Here is a 23,668-nt window from a genome sequence, read left to right on the forward strand (position 1 = left end):
CATGTTTCAGCAGAGCTTCCAGACGAAGGCAGACTAGGAAGAAGGACCTGGCCACCCACTTCTGAAAAAAATTGACCATGAAAACCTATGAATACAGATCTTGTCAAGATGGCAGTGTAGGCGGACTCTGAACTCACCTCCTCCCATGAACACAACGAGATTACAACTATTCTTAGAAAAATTACCAAAGAGAGAAAACTGGAAGCTGGATAAAAAGAACCCCCACCACAAGGGACAGTCCTGACTGAGGCAGAAGAGGCAGAAATTCCTTCTGGAGAGAAAAAAAAGCCACCTACACAAGCTGCAGAGCTTCACGGCTGACCAAGCAGGAGTCACCCTAAGGTATGCAGCCCTCCCTGAAGGAATGGGGACCAGAGCAGGGGCCCATTAGTGCTATAAGCATACTTCAGACTCAGTACAACTGAGACAAGTCTCATAAGATCTGGCTTCACTGCCTATTAACTGCAACAGAGAATACCCCCAGAAAAGCTATCAGATATAAGCTGAAAAAAGCCAGCTCTTAAAGGGCCCACATGCAAATTCACCCATCTCAGAAAGCAACCTAAAATCACCAGAAAGAAGGGTGCATAGTCCTTTGGTGAAAAGAGACTCACCTGGTAGGCTCTGGGTGCATCTTGGTGAGGGGTGAGACCTCTCTGGAGACTGAGACATTGGTGGCAGCCATTGTTGTGACCTAGTACAGGCGTGCTGACACAGACAGTGGCAGAAGCCATTGGAGTTCTTCCCCTGGCCTGTTAGCTCAGGGTCTGCCACACCCACTAGAGCACAGATTTAATCCAGCTCAGCCAGGGCAGGCAGCAGCCCTAAGGACTGGCCCCACCCAACAGCAAGTCCTCAGGCTACTTGTTGGCCTGCATAGACTAGGTGCCTTGGTCCTCTACAGGCAGGCGAGTGTGTCTGCCTCTCTGGGGCAGGGCCTGTGTGAAGAGCAGGTAAACTGTGGGGAACATTAGTAGAGAGTGTGGGGGTCTCTGCAGTGAGGTGACTAGGTATACTCCAGGGGATCAGGAAGTGTGTATGGGCCAGGAATGTGTCGATGGGGTGTGTGGACCTATGGGGGGTGGGGCTTATCAGTGGCTGAAAACCTGTGCTAACAAACAGCCACAAAGGGGACAGGCCCTGCCTTCCAAAGCCTGAAACAATTGGGTGCTCCCATGCCTGGAGCCAGGCCCACTCAGCTGAAATCATAAGAGAGCTGACAACAGCCTTGCAGGCCTGAGGCCTATAGCAATTGTAAGCCCCTGAACCTAGCAACCAGCCACACTGGGTGCCTACTCACTTAACAGAAAAACTGCAACAGGAGTGTGCTATTATACCTTGCAGCCAACTGTGCTGGGGCTCCCCAAACCTGATTTACATACAGCTGGGCAGGGAGGGAAAGCCTAGACTTCCTGGGTACCTGTAGTAAGAGCAACCCTGCTGCAGCAGAAGGACACACGTAGCCCACACAGGGGTCACTCCTGGATCATTTGGACTGGTGACGAGAGGGAAGCACACTGCTGGGCCTCAAAAGACATCTCTTAATCTCTTACATAAGGCCACTTTTCCAAGATCAGGAGACATAGCTGACTCACCTAATACATAGATATAAGCATAGAGAAAGAGGCATAATGAGGAGGCAAAGGAATATATTCCAAGCAAGGGAACAGGACTAAACCCCAGAAAAAGAACTAAATGAAACAGAAATAAGCAATCTAGCTGACAAAGAGTTCAAATAAAAACTCATAAGGATACTCACTGATCTTGGGAGAAGACTGGATGAACACAGTGAGAACATCAACAAAGAATTGGAAAATACAAAAAAGAACCAATCAGAAATGAAGAATACAATACTAGAAATGAAAATTTCACTAGAGGGACAAAATAGCAGAGTAGATGATACAGAAGAATGGATCAGCGAGCTGGACAAAGACTAGAGGAAATCACCCAAGCTGAACAGATAAAAGAAAAATAAATTAAAAAGAACAAGAACAGTCTAAGGGAACTCTGGGACAATATCAAGTGGACTAACATTCGTATTATAGCTATCCCAGATGGAGAAGAGAGTGACAAAGGGGCAGAGAATCTATTTGAAGAAATAATAGCTGAAAACTTTCCTAACCTAAGGAAGGAAACAGACATCAAAGCACCAGAAGCACAGAGAGCACCAAACAAGATAAACCTAAAGAGGCCCACACCAAGACACATTATAATTAAAATGCCAAAAAATTAAAGATAAAGAGAAAATCCTAAAAGCTGCAAGAAAAAGGCAACAACTTACATACAAAGGAAACCCCATAAGGCTGTCAGAGGACTTCTCAGCTGAAACTCTATAGGCTAGAAGAGAGTGGCATGATATATTTAAAGTGCTGAAAGGAAAAAGTCTACAGCCAAGAATACTCTACCCAGTAAGGTTATCATTCAGAATGGAAGGAGAGAGAAAGAGTTTCCCAGACAAGCAAAAATTAAAGTTTATCACCAAGAAACCAGTTCTACAAGAAATGCTGAAGGGACTTATTTAAGTGCAAAAGAGAAGATCACAAATAGGAATAGGAAAATTATCAAAAACAAATAGAACAATCTAGTTGGAAGTCAGACCAGGTCACCCCACGTATCAATTATTGCTCTGAGTAAACAATTTTTATAGGATCTATTCTTACATTTGAAAAATGGGTGGCAAATGGAATTCAGTGCTAAAGACAACCTCAAAATGTAGAATGTGAGATAAGCATCAGGCTTCAAGTTACCAGGTCAAGAGAGGGTGGTATCAACTTAAGGAACTAATAGTGAAACCATCCTTACTTGTAGAGATTAGGCAGAAAGAGCAAAAGTTTTGAGTTCAAATCCCTGCTTCACCTCTTCCTAGCTATGTTCCTTCATCTATAACATGGGCCTCACAAGGATAAGGGGATAATGTATGTAAGTCACCTTACATGGGAGGTACTCAGTAAATGTAGTTTTCCCTCTCTTTTCTAAGCAAACAAGGGAAACAGCTGTCACCAAAAGTGTATATGCAGAAGATGCAAGAGGAAGCCACACAATATAATGTTTATTTGCTTTCACACTCTGTAAAAACAAAGGAGACAGGTCCCTTTAAAAACAATCTACATTTAAAGTTTCTATCCATCATCTGTGGAATGTGCTTATATCACCTCATTTAATCCTCACTACCACCCTCTAAGGGTGTGGTAAAGATGTGATTGTTCTCCTTCACGTTTCCAAGGCAGCTCCTCCTCCTAAATACTCCCCACTCATTGGTGCCACACCATTCTCCCTCAGCCTCTCAGGTTAAAATCCTCAATGGTCATATCTGTGGCTCTTTGATGCTTTCAGTCATTCAGACAAAATCCTTATGTTCTTCCTTCAGAATAGCTTAACCATTCTCGCATTCCCATACTGAATACATTCAGTATGCTGTAACAGTGAAGTAACAGGCCTACTCACTCCATAGTTCCTCATTGCTCTTCCTCTACTCTCTACACCTCTTGATCTTTGGGTACTATTTTCCTCATGCCACTATTTCCCTGGTCAAAGGATCTCCAGTTGCTCTCCATCCTGCTATGTGAAACCCCATATTCCCTCTATCACTGCTGGCCAACACAATCTTCTGCAATAATGGAAAAATTCAATATCTGTAGTGTTCAATATGGTAGCCACTAGCGACATGTGGCAACTGAGCACTCTGTAATGGAGGAACTGAATTTTTTATTTCATTTTAATTAATTTAAACAGCCACATGTGGCTAGTGTCTACTATCATGAACAGAGCAGCTCTATATACAGTAGTCCCCCCTTGTCCATCGTTTCACTCTCTGTGGATTCAGTTACACACAGTCAACCTCAATCCGAAAATATTAAATGGCAAATTTTAGAAATAAACAATTCATAAGTTTTAAACCGAAAAAATAGTAGTGGAACATTGTCTCATATAGTGTGGGAAGGTGAGAGGATGGGGCAAAAAGACTGGGCAGGTTTCTGCTCTGCTGTACACAGGGTCATCAGGAGCAGAATCAACTTGACGGCACTAACAACAACAGAAGCATCATTGAATGCAATTATAAAATACCTATGACAGCCTTTATCCTAAAAGCAATCTTAATCTCTGTGGCAAAACCAAATGTACTCGAGTTTTACTAGTAGGTACTCAATTATTTGTTGAATTAATTAAATGAATATAATAAAGCTATTTAATACATGATTCCATTAAGAGTAGGAGTAATGATCAATTGCCAAATAACAGTACAGATAAGTGTGTGCCCTTTCCACTCTCTCCTGTTTTTGCCTTTGCATTTATATTTTTCTCTAAGTTGCATTCTAAGATTTTTTTTCAATATGCATATTGATTGACTTGCTATCATGCACTTAGCAGATTAAAAACCTGGCAAGATTTTTAAGCTGAAAGTTATATAAATAATTAATCTATGATAACCCATCATTTTACTAAGAAAGGAATTAAGTGCTAGGGGGATTTAGCAATTTTTCCAGGGGAATGCTGATCTATTAATATTCAAATAATAGTTGAAATGGCTATGAGACTATAAGGACATCCCCCTCCTTCAAAAACAATATTTTTTACATTACCAAAAAGATAGCTATAATTCATGGTAAAATTCTATAATTCTAAAGGCAATTAATAAACTACAACTACAAACGTTTAGATAATTACTGCTCAATAGAATAGACACAAAGTTCAATCTTGTTCAGTTCAAGAGGCAGTGTATACTGAGTTCCTTCAGTCAGTGCCCTGATCCTAGTCTGCTCTTTGTGTACGGTTTCTTTTTCTCCCCAAGGATTCTGTAATCTTGCTCTCTCTCTTTGCGCTAAACTACATCTGAACTACATTTTATCACAGTCTGAATCTTTTCCAGACTTTAGGCCTTTATTTCATCAAATGTTCTCTTGTTTTTCTTCATCATGGAATTCTTCCGACTGATTTGTTCTCTTAGAAGTGTGATTAAGAGCATGTGCTCTGGAACCAGAGTGCCTGAGTTCATAATCTCAGCTCCCCCAGTTATTAGCCATATGACTCTTGTTAAGAGTTTTAACCTGTCACTCAGTTTCTTCATCTGTAAAATGGAGATATTAATAGTTGTGAGGATTAAATAAAATGATACTTGTTCTATATAAGTATTTGCTGCTATTATTTTCAGTATTATTATTATTAACCCTAGTTAATTCTCTATTAAGAATACAAAGTTATTTGGATAAAAAATATGTACTTAGAGGTCGACAGATAGTAACTTTAAGGATATCCAGTAGAGGGGAACATAGGAGTCTTTTTTCCAATTCCATTTTATTTCCCCTTTTGTTTCCAATTGTAGCCAGCCAAGTGTCAGGTGGCTGAAGCACAAGTACTCACTACCAACTTCTTATTAAGCTGCCTTAAACTGCAATTGAAGTCACCTTATTCTTCATTTTGAAAGACTTCACCTATAAGGCATCTGAAATGGTATTGCCTGTGGAATAATCACCATTGGTTGCTGTTGCAATAAACCATTTTTACTTTTTAAAGTCTTGGGGGTGCCAGCCTAGTGGCATAGTGGTTAAGTTCACACACTCCACTTTGGCAGCCCAGGGTTTGCTGATTCGGATGCTGGGCGCAGACCTACACATTGCTCATCAAGCCATGCTGTGGTGGCATCCCACATACTAAATAGAGGAAGACTGGCACAGATGTTAGCTCAGGGACAACCTTCCTCACCAAATAAAATAAAATAAAATCTTGAGAAGTTCACAAAAACATAGAAAGGAAAGCCACTTGAACTTTGCAAAACGTAGTTTAAAGCTTCTTCAGAGTTTGCCCTGAGCATCCTGCATCAGATCATGAACTGTGCAGAGAATTTCAAGTATTGATCTACCATACCCCTAGGAGCCTCCTGAAAATGACAGACATTCCAAAAGACTCTCTCAGCAAGTATACACTTCTTCAAGAATGTATCTTTGGTTTATTATAACACAAATTTCTGGTGGCAATTCATTGAAGTTGCTATTTGCTCAAAATTTTCAGGTGAATCCTATGGAATGGAGTTGACTTCCACCCTTGCCTCAGGTCAGCTATTTCCTGCTTTCTTGAAAGAGTCTTGTTCATTCTGTAGTCTCGATGTATTTTCCCTTCACTGCTAAATGGATGAAGCAGCACCTTCATCTAAATGCTAAGCAAACTATTAATGAAGAAGAGCATATGGCCCACATCTCTGAAAACAGCATAGGAGATTATCACAGAGGCAGTGTAACACACACTTATGAGCACACACTCTCTGGAATCTGACACATTTGGACTTGCAATCCAGCTGTGCCACTTATTAGCTGAGTGATCTTAGGCAAATGACTTACCATCTCTGAACCTTAGTTTCCTCATTTGCAAAATGGGAATAATTAAAGTACCTATCTCATAAGGCTATTATAAAACTTCAGTGAGATAATTCATACTAAGTTCTCTTAGGAGTGCCTGGCACATGCTGGCCCCATATAGTGGTAGTAGTAAACTTTTTCCTATATGATAATGTCACGGAGTTAAAAAAACATGTGTAGGTAATCCATTCTGCACTGATACTCATTTTCAATGAAATACTATTTGGTTGTTGTCTGCTCCTATTAGACTCACCCCTGTTGATGGGAACAACCAAAACATTCAGAAAAGAGGCCTGAAACTACATTCCCAATTCTTCGAGATGTGTTCCTGAATTACTGTATCCTCCGCAAACACCAAGCTCCATCCCAGCTTGTTCCACTATCTGGTGTTCACCTTGATCTTTGCAGCCTCTTACTAACTCTAGTTCATATCATTTCTTTGGTGCCTTGGTGTTACTGCTTCTTTAGCATCTGGCCCACTTTGTCTCCTGGACCCATGCTCTCCTCTTCTCTCCTGCTTCAAGTTGCTCAGAATGATTACCCAAGATCTAAACTTTCTGGCTAGGCCTCAGGATCCTCTCTCACTAACTGCATGCCACAGTCAGTCCTGATAAGTGCAGTCAATCACTCTTGGGACCTGCCCTTTTGCATGGCTCTGGTCTTAGAGGATTCAACACTAGAAAATTACCATTTTAGGGGGAGTATACTATCACCTACCAGTGCTGTTTCTTACCACTCTGTTATTTATCTGTCTTCCACACAAACTCTCTCTCCCATATGCAGCCTCTTTATTTACTATCTACAAAGCCTTTTGTATAAGAGAAAAATCATTTCACTGACATAGGCTCATATACAATGGAAAGCATAAATGTGTGCACCTACTTGAATTTGTGTGTACATATATTAGCCACAAGGAGGAAAGGCAAATACCTGGTCAGAAATCTGGTATCCTTAGGAAAGAAGAAGGGGGAAATGGATGCTGAGTAGGCAACCAATTAAAATCCATGACAGCAAGTGAACATGGACAACTTATGAAACAAATCTCATTCATAATAGAAAACACATATTTTCATATAAGTATATGACTATACATGATGCAAGTTAAATGTAATGTATTTTGGCGGGTGTAAAGTGCTCAATCTTGAGGTATAAAAATGCAGGATACAGGTTGTCAACCTGGCAAGTTTTTAGTCTACAGCTATAAAATTTCCTCCAAGGTTCAGCTCAGTGGGTAGAGCAGGAAAGGAGATGAATTCAAGTGCAGTCCTTCAAAATTATCCTGGAAAGAGGAAATATAATGTAAGGGTTGCAGTATAGTTAGTAAAGATTACTCTCAATGAACATTCATTCCAAGCACACAATAGGCATTCAATAAAAATCATATTGAATTGATTCAAATAATATAATTTTCAGCAGACAGACCTGGACTTCTACTTCACTAAGTAAATAAGAAACACATATTACTAGATTTACTAAGGAAATAGAGAACACAGCTACTTACATATTATCTAGTGTATGAACTAGGAATTTACATTTGGCTGGTCGTTACAGAAACTGGAAAACAGTGACTCAAATAAATTGGGGGTTTATTTTTTCTCATGTAGAAGTCCAGAGGTGGGCAGTCTAGGAGTGGTACAGCTTCACCACCATCCTTAGGGTATGGCTTTGCTGTCAGCTTGGCTACCCCTTTTAGGGAGCATCTTCAGAAGTTATAACCAACAACTTCCTCATATATTTGACCACAAGTGTGAAATATAGTCATGCCTATCTGCCAGGGAGGTTGGAAAATGTTTGCCAAAAATTGGGGAAAATCTGTTAGTAAAAAAAGAAAGGAAAAATGGACATTGAGTAAGCAACTTGTATACTCTGCTCTAGTCTACCTCTCTGACTACCAAATATCTACGCCCATCCTTCTCATTTATGGACCACACTCACACTCTTCCCAAGAGAGGTAATAATCTCATCTAATCACTAGATACAGTAAAAAACTCAGGATGTCTGGGTGATGTGAAGTCCTCTCCATCAGATTTTGATGTGGCAGAACATACCAAAGTAAAAATTCCCATTCAGAAAAAGAAGAATGTGAAACTCTGAATCCTAACAATTATCAAGTCATTCTGAACAGGAACAGTGAAGTTTCCTTACCTTGGCAGTAAAGCAAATTCCTTGAGTTCCTTGACAATTCCATCTGGCAGCCCTCAAAATCTTTGGAATCATCTCGGAGGATTTCCCTTGTTCATTGCCCTCTGTTTTCCCTGATTCTACTTTCTCATAGTTCTTCCTTACTCATCATCCTCTTGGTTATACCTGAGCTGAGCTTTGTCAAGGATGTCCTTTCTGGAAGCTTATACATAGCTTTGGGCAGCTTTCTTGTTGCTGGTGCAGGTTCAGGACCCTGGGAATTCTTATGGGGTTTAACAGTCACAGACTGTTCCAGTCAGGCATGGGATGTTTTTTGGCAATATATTCCCTCAAAATTTAGTAGATGTCCAGCATGTTTATTTCTGATACAATCTATGTGTGAGTAATCAGTTTTCTAACTGTTTTCTAGACCAGTTCTACTCAAAATTCCAGACTGTGACAGGATAAGGTGATTGCACCAGAATGTAAATTAACACATTGCTTCCTTCATTGATAAAGTTTTGACATAAAAAAGTCAGATGAACTAAATGGTGATCTTAGTGTTGAAGTTGATTCACATTCTAGTTCAAACTCCTTATCTCCTCTCAGACCAGTAACAAAAATTCATGAACTGACAGCTATAGTCTGTGGACCACACTTTGAGTACCACTGGTCTAGGCAAACTTTCTAAGCCTGAGAATTTGGCCTTTTAGCTGCTTATCTTTGCACTCTATCCATTTTCCTCTTCTCCTTTAACTTAATGGCTACCACCTTCAGGACATGTGAAACAATAAGCTTTGTTGAGGAGAGAACAGTATTAATTTGATCAGAGAATTTGTCCAGCACAGCATCAATCTTATTTCCTGCTAAGGCTGCAGCTTTGTTATTACCATGTTAATGGCTTCCTTTGGAGTACAGAAGCTTTTTACTTTTTCAACCCTGCAAGGCTCCAGATTACAAGAATCTCAGTAAACTTAAACTGCAAGCCGAAGACTAAAAGCACCTTTCTTAGTACATTTATCTTTCCTTCCATTTCTGCAGCCTGAGCTCATCACTTTCTTATGGAACTTTTCTCAAAGCCACAAGAAGGAGCCAAAACATGCCAATTTCTGAAATTTCCTACCATTTTTCGTAATGCTACAGCTTCGGGTGACACTTGGTTTACACTCCAAGGAAGAACAGGCAAAAGTTTGACCAGTCACAAGCTTTCCAGACTAAAGTGGGTGTATATTTATTTCCTCATTGTCTCAATTCAGCCAATACTACATTTTAGATTCTGTTACTTGCAACACCATTCAGTACCAATTACTGTATAGGTAAGGATTCTTAGAACTAGATAAAACATTCCATTCTAGGTAGTTTAAGAATTAAATTCAGCTTAGTTTAATAAGGGTTATTAGATGATCCTCAGAATCATTGGGAGACCTGAAAGAACAAACTGTAGACTACATTTCTAGAAACAACTCCCTAAACCTAACTATAAAACTGGCTTATTAAGCAAGCTGTTATTGACACAGGCCCCAGAACTATGCTTTTCTGCCATAATTCCAAGACAGCTCCCTCCACCGTTGATCCCAGAAGAATGAAATTCCTTTGCCAGCACATTTGCTAGTAGTTCAGTCTCCCTATATGTGGCCACTACCACACATTGTTCACTTCCTTCATCCAGGTCTCATTACATGCAGAACCCTAGCTCCAAGGATGAGAAATAAAGATTTCAGCAGGAAGTGTGCTGGGGTGGGTGTTGAGTGGGCCAGTCTACAGTATCTGTCATACTGATCTTTTCCTTCCCTCCTGTCTCAGAGGAAGGGGTGTTTCTGCTTCTTTTCAAAGTAAGTCTCTTACAATTTTGATCCCACTTCTTCTTGAATTTTCCAGGACTTTGCTCCATCAACCATTGCTCAATGTATTTTCTCCCCTTCACTGTCTGCTCTCTCTCTATCCCACATCTTTCCTCACCTATACCTTCCTATCAAAGTCCTTGCTTTTTCTTTCTCCCTTTACCTCATTTGCATCAAATTTATGGAAAAGATAATCTATATTAACTCTTCAGCCCATAGCAATCTGAACAGGTCTGTGCAGCCAAATTTTTCTTGAAAATCTGAATGAAGAGAAAACTTTCATTTTGCCTGAGTTAGAATGCAGATAAAAATAGGAATTTGCTTGATTTATTAGCACTACGATGACAGCATAGACTTGATGTTTATATTTAAGAATAAAGTAAGATTTCTCCATAAACTTTATGCCTAAAGGATACAAAGTGTAATTGAGGAAATATGCAAGGAATCATTTCCTTCTGTCTTGGCCCCAGTTTTATGGTCTTGAAGAACAAACTTTTCAGTGAATATATTTGGGTACAAAAAGTACATCACAGATTAAAGTGTATTGATAAATTCATATGTATATGGTCATATAAACTATCTTCTAACCTCATATTTTCTGGATTTTAAACATGAATAATTTATTCACATAACCCTTAAATATATAGGAAAACATAAACCTAAATTTGAGACCACTTATCTCCACCATTCCAAAGTACTATGTTTCAGGGCTCCCGGAGACAAACTTCTCATAAATATTTCCTGCCTAAGAAATTAGAAAGCCCCCGTTTATAAGCTATCGAGTACTGCAAGGGTTGTGTGATTGGTTGCTTCTGCAATATAATCACTACTAGTACAATTCAATGATAGGATGATCGGTTATGAGCTCTGTAACCTAGATAATTAGCCTGAAGTCGAATCATGACTAAAATGCTAAACTTTATATTGAGAATGTTAGAATCAGAAAAGAAAAAAGTCAAAAGGTAAGCATCCATATTAAGCCCTACAAATCTGATATTCATATATTGAGTAAAACATATTTTCCTGAATTATCCACTTGTTGCCACAATTCTTTTCTTTGCTAGTAGGAAATCTAGCAATGGAATAGCTTCCCTTCACCTCATAGAAAAAGTTATAACCCTCCCCCCCCCACACTCACACCAAGAGAGCTTACTCAAAATGACTAAATGGAAAAATAGATTGGTATACGTCAAAATGACTTCATATGTGGGGGGAGGTTTGCAGTGCCATCATGTACCTGTATTTTGATAAGAACCCTAATTTTAAGCTTTCAGGATTAGGAATGTTTTGCTCAATTTAACTGCATTAATATCATCAACATATGGAATATTCCAGCTTAAAAGTATTTAATGCCTGTGGTTCTATGTTTAAAGTTCCCTAACTTATTGATTCTTCTATATGTTCAGCTACTCCAAGGAAGGGGGAAAAGTCACTTTGGGTTGTGATCAATCGACCATTTTAAAATAAGATTTTTATTACCGCCAATGCCAATAAGGACGGTGAAGATAATCACACTTTTTTTTTTCTTTTTGCTCAATGAGTTTTTTTAAAACACCTTTATTGAAGAAAAATGACATAAAATAAACTGTACACCTCTAAAGTACACAATTTGTTAAGCATTGACATATGCATATACATGCGAAACCAGTCCCACAACCAGGATGGTGAACATATCCATCACCTCCAAAGTTTTCTTTTGCCCCTTGGTAACTCCTGTCTCCCACTCCTCTCTACTCTCCCCTTCCTCAAGCAACCACTGATGTACTTTCTGTCAATATAGATTTGTTTGTATGTTCTTAAGATTTGTATCAATGGAATCATGAGTATGTGTTCTTTGGGGGATGGCTTCTTGGCAAAATTATTTTGAGATTCATCCATGTTGTTGTATCAACAGTTCGTTCCTTTTTATTAGTGAGCAGTATTCCCTAGTATGAACATACACCAATTTGTTTATCTATTCACCCATTGATGGATATCTGGGTTGTTTCCACTTTTTGGCCACTACACATAAAGTAGCTATAAGCATTCATGTATAAATTGTTGAAAGGATCTATGCTTTCTTTTTTCTTGGGTAAATACCTAGAGAAGGACTGGCTCAATCATATGGTAGCTGTGCATTTAACTTTTTAAGAAACTGCCAAACTCATTTCCAAAGTGGATGTACCATTTTACATTCCACCAGCAGTGTTATGAGAATTCCAACTCCTTCATATCCTTGTTAATACATGTCATTTTTTTAAACTTTTTTTTGAGGAAGATTAGCCCTGAGCTAACATCTGCTGCCAATCCTCCTCTTTTTGCTGAGGAAGACTGGCCCTGAGCTAACATCCGTGCCCATCTTCCTCCATATGTGGGACGCCTGCCACAGCATGGCTTGACAAGTGGTGCTAGGTCAGCACCCAGGATCTGAGCCTGTGAACGCTGGGCCACTGAAGCAGAACATGCGAACTTAACCACTGCGCCACTGGGCCAGCCCCTAAATGTCATTTTAATAGGTGGGTAGTGGTATTTCATTGGGGTTTTAATTTGCAATATCCTTAATGACTAATGAGGTTGACCATTTTCTCATGCGACTTTTTTATGATCCATGTATCTTCTTTGATGAAATGTTTGCTCAAATATTTTGCTTTTTTTACTTGGTTGGTTGTTTATTATTAGGTTTTGAGTGTTCTTTATATATCCTGGATACAAGTATTTTACGAGAAATATGCTTTGTAAATATCTTCTCCCAGTTTGTAGCTTGTCTTTTCAGTCACCTAACAGTGTCTTTTGAAGAGCAAAAGTTTTTATTTTCCATGAAGTCTTTTATCAGTTTTTTATGGATTGTGCTTATGGTGTTGTATCTAAGAGGTTGTTCCCTAACCAAAGGTCGCAGAGGTATTCTCCTATGTTTCCCTCTAAAAGCTTTATAGTTTTAGGTTTACATTTAGGTCTATGATCCATTTTGAGTTAAATTTTGTGTATGGTGTGAGGTTTAGATTGAAGTTCTTCTTTTTTTGCATATAGATAACTTCTTTTTCCAGCATCATTTATTTAAAAAAACCAAAACTTTTCCACTGAATTGCCTTTGCACTTGTCAAAAATCAGTTGTCCATATATATGTGGGTTTATCTTTGGACTCTCTATTCTGTTCCACTGATCTATCTTGATGCCAATACCACATTGTCTTAATTACTGCAGCTTTATAATAAGACTTGAAATCAGACAGTTGTAGCCCCCAACTTTGTTCTATTTTAGTTTTGACTATTCTAGGTACGTTGCCTTTCTAGATTCACTTTAGAATAAATTTGGCAATTTTGTCAGAAAAACAAACTGGGATTTTAATTGAGATTTCATTGAATCTATAGATCAATTTGGGGAGAAGTGATCTCAACGATACTGAGTCTTCCAACCCATGCACAGGGTGTATTAATTTAGGTCTTCTTTATTTCAGCAGTGTTTTATAGTATTCAGTCTTGCATATCTTTTGTCAGCTTTACTCCTAAGTATGCTTAAGTGTTTGAGGGTTTTTTTTTTAGGAAGATTGGCCCTGAGCTAAAATCTGCTGCCAATCCTCCTCTTTTTGCTAAGGAAGACTGGCCCTGAGCTAACATCGGTGTCCATCTTCCTCTACTTTGTATGTGGGACGCCTGCCACAGAATGGCTTGCCAAGCAGAGCCATGTCCTCACCTGGGATCCAAACCAGAGAACCCCGGGCAGCCAAACCAGAACGTGCGCACTTAACCGCTGCACCACTGGGCCAGCCCCTATCCTTAAGTGTTTTTGATCCCTAAGTGCTATTACAAATGGCATTACTCTTTAAATTTCATTTCTTGATTGTTCATTGCTAATATATAAAAATACAATTGATTTTTGTATACTGATCGTGTAACCTGCAACCTGATATACTCATGCATTAGTTTTCTAGTATCTTTTTTGTGGATTCCATCAGATTTTCTACATAGAGTTTCATGTTGTCCACAAATAAAGACAGTTTTACTTTTTCCTTTCCAATATGCTTGCCATTTATTTATCTATTTATTATTTGTTTATTTTTGCCTGGTTGCACTGGCCAGAACGTCTAGCACAATGTTGAAAAGAAGTGATAACAGTGGACACTCTTGTCTTATTCTTGATTTTAGGGGGAAGTCATTCAATCTTTCACCATTAAATATAATGCTACCTATATATTTTCCATAGTTGCTCTTTATCTGGTTGAGAAAGTTTCTTTGATTCCTATTTTGCTGAGAATTTTAATGAGGATAGATGTTGAATTGAGTCAAATTACTTTTCTGCATCTATTGAAATCATAATGTTTGTGTATTAATTTGTTAGTATGATAAATTACATTGATTGCTTTTGAATGTTAAATCAAATCTGTATTCCTGGGAGAAGTCCAACTTTATTGTATGTATTATCTTTTTTACATATTGTCGGATTCAACTTGCTCAAGTTTTGTTTAAAATTTTTGCCTCTAGGTTTGTGAAGGATATTGGTCAGTAGTGGGGTTTTTTTGTAATGTCTGTCTTGTTTTGGGATCAGAGTAATGCTGGCCTCATAGAATGAGTTGGTAAGAGGTCCCTCTCCTCCACTTTTTGGAAGAGTTTTTGTTGAATTCGTATTATTTCTTCCTTAAATGTTAGATGGAATTCACCAGTAATCACATTTTCTATATAAAAATTTTTAAAATAAATATAAGAAATAAAAAGCCCTTTGTGATTTGGTTAATGTTTAAATATAGCTATAACTTTTTAAAAATTTGTCCTTCAGCATCATTAGTTTTCAATATTTTCAATTAGAATGAAATTCTTACCCACACAAATACATTTTTCACAGCTGTATTGAGATATAATACATATATACAGCATAAAACTTACCCATTTAAATTATATAATTCAATTTTTAAAAATACATTCATAGAGTTGTGCAATCATCAACAAAATCTAATTTTAGAACAAATATCATATCATTTTATCACCCCCCGAAAAACTCTGTACCTCCTCGTTTACCCCTCCCCCATTTCTGGCAACCACTAATTCACTTTCTAGCTCTATGGATTTGCCTATCTGGACCTTTCACATAAATGAATAAATGGAATTATATACAAGGTCTTTTGTGGCTGGCTTCTTTCACTCAGCAAGATGTTTTCAAGGTTCATCCATGTTGTAGAATGTTCATTCCTTTTTATCACCTAATAATATTCCATCATAAGGACCATATACAATTGAAGGAAAACACTTTCAACTTATATTAGATATACCAAATGCTATAGAAAAAGATAAATTTTCAGTAAAAGAAATCAGCAGTTTCCAGTCAAGATAGTGGATTCACAAAGATATTAGGAGCCTAATCACATTAACAATGGTGAATAAAATCTATTCTTTTTCTAATTAAAAAGTACAACAAAGATTATAGTGATGGATGTACAACTCTCTGAATGTACTAAAGGCCACTGAATTGTAACTTTAAATGGGTGAGTTTTATGATATATAAATTATATCTCAATAAGGCTGTTTTTTTTTTAAGATATAACAGATAAAATCTGTTCACCAGAAAGGGAAGGGAAAGAGATAGCAATGAGCCAGAAGCTGAAGCCATAGGCTTGTGTGAGTTGCTCCTGGGTTCTTGACTGTACATAGTGTACTGTAAAGTTCTGTGTTTATTACTTCTTTAGGCATTATATAACCATGTTTGATGTAGAGAGTCACAAAAATTAGAACTATACAATATCCTTAAATAATAACAAAAAGACAAACTTGTTTATCTACTCTCCTATCTTTTCTACACTCAGTAAATCTTATCTTAGCATCCACTATGTACCAGGCACTATTTTAGGAACTAGGGATCAATGGTGGGCAAGGATGATCATGGTATATGAAAAATGTGTATAGAAACAAAATTAATATGAAATCCTCCAAAATGTTAATGCTATGCCTTTCTGTGGTTTCCAAAGTTTCTAAAATGAACATGTATTCCTTTTGTCATTAGAAAAACAGAAACAAAAACAAAAGGAATAACATACATATTTTTCCAGAGATTCTTATTATCTTTATTTGATTGGAGGAGTGTCAATTATTATTCAAAACATGCAGTTATCCTAACCAAGACCTCAAATTATTCTTGTGGGGTTTCTTTTCTTGTTCGTTTGCTTGCTTGTTTACTTATTTATCTACACCATTTATCTATTTGGGGAGGGGGCAATTCTTCTTAGAGGAAAGGGGAAGTATATTAGTTTTCTATTGTTGTGTACCAAAATACCACAAACTTAGCAGCTTAAAAAAAACACCCATTTATTTTGTGGGTCAGGAATTTGGGCACAGATCAGCCGGTTTCTTTCATCACCTCACTAGGCTGAAATCAAGGTGTTGGCCAGGGCTGAGGTCTCACCTGAGGCTAAAGGCTCTCTTCCAAGATCTCGTGGTGATGGAAGATTTCGTTTCCTTGTAACTGTTCAACTCATGGTGGCTGTCTTCAAGGCCAACAGGATAATGTCTGCTGTTGCTTCTTATCTCCTTTGAGGGCTCACCTGATTGGGTTAGGTCTAACCAGAATAAACTCCATTTTGATTAACTCAAAAGCAACATCTGCAAAATCCGTTTGCCAACATATTCATTGAGCCCTCCCACAATCAAGGGGAGGTTTTTATTCAGGGTGTGTACACCAGAGGGTGGGAATCTTGGGGGCCACCTACCACAGAAGAGTTCTTTAAAGGAGTATAAGAAGCTCTCCTAGTTATCCTTCAATTCACTCACAAGAAGAACTAGAGCATGTTTTGTAAATTAACCACACACACACAAAATTAACAATAAAACTATGAATTACTATAGCAATATATAAGAACTATCTTTGTAAGGGAAAACTTAAATTACCTTAATGAAATTAACCATTTCTTGTATACACAGAGTGTATTGTTAGCAAAAATTATGAAAGATCAAAATGGACAAAAAAGTAATAGTGAGTGTCCTGTCGAATTTGCCTATCAGGGTTATCTCCACCTTTCATTGTCTTTGAATTACTTTACAATTCTAAGTTGTAGATAACCGAAAGAGCTGCAAATAATTTTTCCATATGCACGTAAATTCTGTCTAGTGGACATACAACTGATTCCCCTCTCCCTCTGTGGAAAAAGCCAGTTTTGAATCTATGCTGTATTTGTAAATTCATTTCATAAGCTATTTTTCTGCTCTTTGAATTCACCTTGAACCAATAACATCTTTCTGGTTCTTTCATTAATTAATGAATTAAATAAAATCTTTGACACATGTTCATTTTATATTTGTATGATAGTCATGATTTTATTTTTAAAAAATTATGTTTTAACACCATCCTTTAAATTCCAAAGAATTAAAAAAAATGCTAGTAGGTACAATTTGAGTAATGATAATATTTGGCCATGGTGTAGAATTTCTGCGCATATCATGAGCCAAGTTTTGCAATGCTGATTATCTGTTTAGTGACAAGTATTTTGCCACTTCCTTGCTTGGTACACTTAAAAACTGCCTGCTCCTGTTTTTAATTTTCAAATCATGTATACTTGAAGTGAAGTCATGTTGTGAAGTAATGACTGCATTCAAGCCTCCTAGGCAGGCTTTCAAGAAATCAGGGTATTTGGTCCCCTAAGATTCTGTACTCTTACTTCTTAACATCAGGATAATGGGAAGAAAATTTTAATTCTCCTTCATAGTTCGTTATTTAAAATGTGCTTCAGTAATCAGTCTCTAAGAGAAGTCTTTTCTGATTCCATAATTCCACCTACCAGTTTGGTGTGGGAAATCTGGCTATTTAAATACAAGCATGTTATTTTTTTTCAGGCTGAAAGCTGAATTTCCAAAAGAAATAAATCAAACGCAGCCTTTTGAAAATTGGACCTATTATGCTAAGCTGATGTATCCTCAGAGAGGAAAAGAGCAAAGCACTTGGAACTAATAGAATTGGCTGAACATGGGGATTTTTAAAAGGCCCTGGCCCATTTCCTGGCTGACCTTTCTCACAGCATAATGTAGCAGTAAATTGGAGTGGCATCTGAGTAGTTCAGACTCACACATTCTTGACATATACTAGTCAGAATCATAATGTTTTACATAGTTTTTATTATGATTTTATTTAGCTTGAAACATGTAGAACACACGCTCACAAACAAAATTTAATATCGTATTATTTTTTCAAAATTGATTGTAGTAGTAGAAAGTAACTATGTTTCCTAGCAACAACAACATTGCCTAAGTTATGAACACTACCATTGGGCAGCAGAATCAGACAAAGCAGCCTTGAGCAAATTTAAGCTGACAGAAACGCCATATTGTTGAACATCACCTCATTGGAACTAAGAAAACAAAAAATTCACCCAATCATCCTCTTATCCTAGGTAGTCGTTATATGGGGCTTTTTGCTTTCTTTATTTGTACCTTACAATCCGAAAATAGGAACTTCTCTCTTAGATTTTATCAATTTTCAAAGAAATCTAACAATGCTTTGAATACGTCACTTACCCTGTCATCAACAGAAATTATTAGGATGTATATATCTTTAGTTTATCATTGTTAGGGGAAAGTGCCTGATGAAATCTTAGATTATATTCACAAAGCGGATTTGACGTCCTGTGGATAGAGGGGCTTATGTGTATAGATATCAAGTTGTGAGCATGTCTCCTGAATGAAGTAATAATTTAGGGATTGAGGTCACAAAAATAATTACACCATGATTTCTGCCCTGGAGAAGTTTGGTCTAGCAGGGAAGACAGACATATAATAAATTAATTACCATATAAAACATATAATGCAGATATCCACAAAGTGCTATGGAAAAACAAACAAAGGAGTTATTATGATGAAGCAAAAAAATGGATAAAGTGAAAGAAGAGGGTCACAGGAGATGACTTTTAAGGACCGTCAAAAGAATTACCAAGCAAAGAAGACCGAAGGGGTATTTCTATCAGAGGGAATAATTTTAGTAAAATGTATGTACAACAACTTTTACACTACAAAAAGACATGTCCATTTTCTTTCATTGGCATTACAAAAAAACACATATTCTCTTTTGCCCCTTGAGATAAAGTGATGAATTTCGTCTCCCGCTTCAGCAGGTCCATAAACAAGACGCTTTTATGTCTTGAACATAGAATTAAATACGTATATATTCCAAATCAGGAGTAGCCATAGATACTTTAGTATTTTAAAAAGATGTTAATGTTAATATAGCAAGTGTTGATTTTTAAAAATTTTTTATTCCCAAGATAACAACCGTATTACAAATTTCCCCAGTATTTCAAAATGGCATTAAATGAGATTTAAAAAAAAAAAAAGATGACTTTATTTTCTGAGTGTCTTGTCTACATATATTTGGTCTAGGTATTTTGGGTTTTTGGGACAGCCCTTTTAAAGTGGAGCATGCTGGGGCCGGCCCCGTGGCTGAGTGGTTAAGTTCGCGCGCTCCGCTGCAGGCGGCCCAGTGTTTCGTTGGTTCGAATCCTGGGCGCGGACATGGCACTGCTCAACAAACCACGCTGAAACGGCGTCCCACATGCCATAACTGTAGGGACCCACAACGAAGAATATCCAACTATGTACTGGGGGAATTTGGGGAGAAAAAGGAAAAAATAAAATCTTTAAAAAATAAAAAAATAAAGTGTAGCATGCTTAAATTTCATACTTGGGGTGCTTGTTACAAACCCCTAGATTCCTGCTTAGTGAATCAGAATATATGGAGATGGGAGGTGGGAAGCAGGAATTTGCACTTTCTACAAATTCCTCAGGTGATGCTTAGATATTACTGCTTTATAGAGAATTTAGCCTAAAGGTACAGCTAAAACACACTTGTTTCCTAGATCACCACAAACTGAGAAACAACTGCAAATTAATTGCCCAAGAAAATTTGTAGAGTTTTACCTATAGATATAACTACAGGTAGGACAAAGGGTAAAATAAACAGTTTAAATTTGTTTTAATTTCTTTCTTAATAAGAGCAAGAATTTACAAAACGTATTTACTCAAAAACAATTCTTAAAATTTTAAGCAAAAGGAGGGTTCCTACAATAGTAGTTAAGAGTGTGTTGCAGTTTGCAGGTTTAGGAGAGGGAAGCTTTTCCTCTACTATGTGGGGTTCAGGATGCGGGGATGTGTGAATTAAACCAACAAAAGATAAATTAGCAAGAGGAAAAACCAGAGTTTATTTACACATGCAGTGTGCACATATGAGGGAGTGCTCAGTGAGAAGTAACTCAAAGGGGTAGTTAGAATTTTGGGCTTATATACCTAACTTAGTAGGGGAAGGGAAGAGGGGAGAAGGCTTCCATGGGAAGAACAAATAGGTTTCTTTAGGAAAGACAAGTGAGTTTCTAGAAGAACAAAGAGGAGATAAAAAAGTTTGTGATAATTTTGTTTATGTAGCTGTGAGTGGTCTTTCTGTCTCCTTCATGGCCATGAAACTCCAGAGAGGAGATTTATGGTAGATTCACTCTTGGTTTCTCTCCTGCAAGTAGAAGGCTCCCCCAAGAGTGAATTTATGGTAGTCATCATTTCTCAGAAGTTTCTGCTTTTAGTCAAACAAGGAAGTTCTGAGAAGGCTTCTTTCTATCCCTATTGAATCTCAAATGTCTTCAGCTTAAAATAATCTGTACACCAACTGTGGGGTTCCGAGCAGGTCCCTATACAGATCAAGAAGCCATTTGGGAATGAAGTGTGTTAAGTTTTCAAAGTCAGAGCAGGTATTTTTGCTCTAAAACAGTTAGGCAAACAGAGCAAGGGCATATACAAATAATTGGGTAAGGCCTGTTGGCTATCAGACACTAGTGAGAACTGATACCAACATAATTTCTTGTCCCTCTGTAAATGATACTGACTCCAGGCATGCTTTCCTGTCCTTAAACTGGGACCAGGAATAAGAATTTAGCTTCTCACTGTAGGAAATACTTACTGTTAGAAGATAAGCCAACTAAAATAGCTTGATGATCAATATTCACTTCAAAATGCTCATCCTTGCTGTGTTCACCAATCCCAAGGTATTTGGGGATTGCATCAACTCTGCCAAATCTATAGCAGATTCCTGCCTTCAAAATCACCTTAAAATCACCCATTCTAGACTCTAAAACATCTTATAGACACCCTTCCTTAATTTCTCCATTTTGGGACAGTACTAAGACTGTCATGGTGGTTTCCTATCTTACGACAGTAATCTAATAAACAGCATGCTTGAGCAACAACTTGTTCTTATAAATCTTGTGAAACACTAAAAAAAAATTGGCAAAAAATTACTAGGCCATTTCAAAGGAATTCTAGATGTTGTCTAGAAGACCTTTAGGGATTATCTGATTCTATTAAGATCTATGCTTTTCACTCTCTTTGGGCTATTTTACAATTCTGAATGTTGTAGAAAACAGATAATAATGCAAATCATTTTTATCCATAGAGATGCAAATGAATTTTTTCTGGTTGGGGACACAATTGATTGAAGAAAAGATGATTCTACACCTTACATTTTATTTCCCTGTATTAATCAGTTTTGCATCTAGTAGGAAATTCATTTGATTACTTATATATATACATCAGTTCTTTGGATTCTCCTTTGAACCAGTATTAACATCTTACTTGTTCAATCATTAATGAGTGAGTTAAATAAGACCCGTGATGTGTGTTTATTCTATATTTGTATAAATCATGATTCTACCTTTATGAAATTATCCTTTAACATTGAGGATCTTTTGGCGAGTCAACCCCAGGATGGAACAAGAAAAAGAAATCAGACTTGGTTAAAAATCTATGTGAGTAATATGCCAGAACTAAAGGGTGAAGCAAAAAGAACAGACATGAGATTTGGTACATAGGATCATGGTAAGTGAAGCAGCCTGTATTAGTCAGGGCTCTCCAGGCAAACACAAGAGAGATTTATTTGGCTCACATGATTGTGGGGCCTGGCAAGTCTGACATTCCTAGGGCATGAAGTCTGGACATGAAGGTAGCAGTTGATGTTGCAGTCTAGAGTCTGAAATGCAGGGCAGGCCAGCAGGCAGGAAACTCAGGCAGTTTCCTCTATGTTGCAGTCTTAAGGCAGCATGGCTTCTTCCTTGGAAAATCTGTTTTTCTCTTAAGATCATCAGCTGATTAAATAAGGCCCACTTATATTATACAGGGTGATCTGCTTTACTCAAAATCTATTGATTGTAAATGTTAATCATATCTAAAAAATACCTTCACAGCATCATCTAGACTGATAGACTGATGTTTGGCCAAAACTTTTTCACATACTTAAAGTTGAGGCAAGAATTTGTCTCTGTGCAACGTCTAGAGCAGTGCTTCTCAAGTTTTAATGCACAACGCAATTACCTGTGGATCATGTTAAATGCAGATTCTGATTCAGCAGGTCTGGGGCAAGCCCTAACTAGATCCAAGATGATGCTAATGATGCTGGTCCTTGGACCACACTTTGAGTAGTAAGGGTCTAAACCAGCACTGCACAACAGAAATATTATCCAAGCCACAAATGTCAGCCACATATGTAATTTAAAATTTTCTAGTGACTATATTAAAAATGTAAAAAAGATGGGGCTGGCCTGGCAGCATAGTGGTTAAATTTGCATGTTCTGCTTTGGCAGCTCAGGGTTCAACGGTTTGGATCCTGGGTGCAGACCGACATGCCACGCATCAAGTCATGCTGTGGTGGCATCCCACATATAAAATAAAGGAAGACTGGCACAGATGTTAGCTCAGGGCCAATCTTCCTCACTTAAAAATAAAAAGTAAAAAGAAATAGGTAAAATTAATTTCAACTTATTTAACCCAAAATATCAAAAATATTATTATAACATGTAATTAATATACAAATAGTTAAGATATTTTACATTTCTTTTTTCATGCTAAGTCTTTGAAACTAGTGTGTACTTTACACTTACAGCACATCTCATTTCATACTAGCCACATTTCATGCGTTCAATAGTCACATTTAGCTGTTGGCTATCACAGTGGTCAGTGCAGGATTAACTCTTCCATGTAGGAGCCATAAAGGAGCATCTGGATCAGTATTTGAGACATTTCCTTTCATCTTCTCATTTCTTCTTTTAGATAAGTTTCTATTAAATGAGATTAGTATTCAGAAATCCAAGTGCATTTGAGCACAAACATTAACAAAATCCAAGCATAAGGCTGAACTATGCAGATCAACAGCAGCCTTTGATTCTTTTTCTCTAAGAAGTAGAGAAACATCTACATTCAGCAAAAGACACAGTGAGATGTGAAACTTTTGCATTGGTCCCTCATGGTTGACTGTACAGATGACACTGGCCCAATCCTCTCTCAGTTCTGCCAGCTGCGTCTAGGGTCAATGCAAGGATTCTGGAGCATGATGCTGGCATCTCAGAAGAACTTATCAAGAAAGCAGGTCAAAAAA

General features: G+C 37.6%; 1 protein-coding gene across 7 annotated transcripts in view; it reads right to left on the reverse strand.

The window, feature by feature from the left end:
- Positions 1–23,668, reverse strand: part of DCX (doublecortin) — a 367,328-nt gene that overhangs the window by 292,399 nt on the left and 51,261 nt on the right. The window contains exon 4 of one of the 7 annotated variants that reach the window (XR_011434867.1): positions 7,516–7,629. The exons of 5 other annotated variants lie outside the window; for them this stretch is intronic. The gene's annotated coding sequence lies outside the window, so the exon portion shown is untranslated. Of the gene's footprint in view, positions 1–7,515; positions 7,630–18,361; positions 19,857–23,668 lie in introns of those variants that run through there. One more of the 7 variants, XR_011434868.1, reaches the window with a different exon arrangement.

This window comes from Equus caballus, chromosome X (assembly GCF_041296265.1).
Source record: "Equus caballus isolate H_3958 breed thoroughbred chromosome X, TB-T2T, whole genome shotgun sequence".
Lineage (NCBI taxonomy): Eukaryota > Metazoa > Chordata > Mammalia > Perissodactyla > Equidae > Equus > Equus caballus.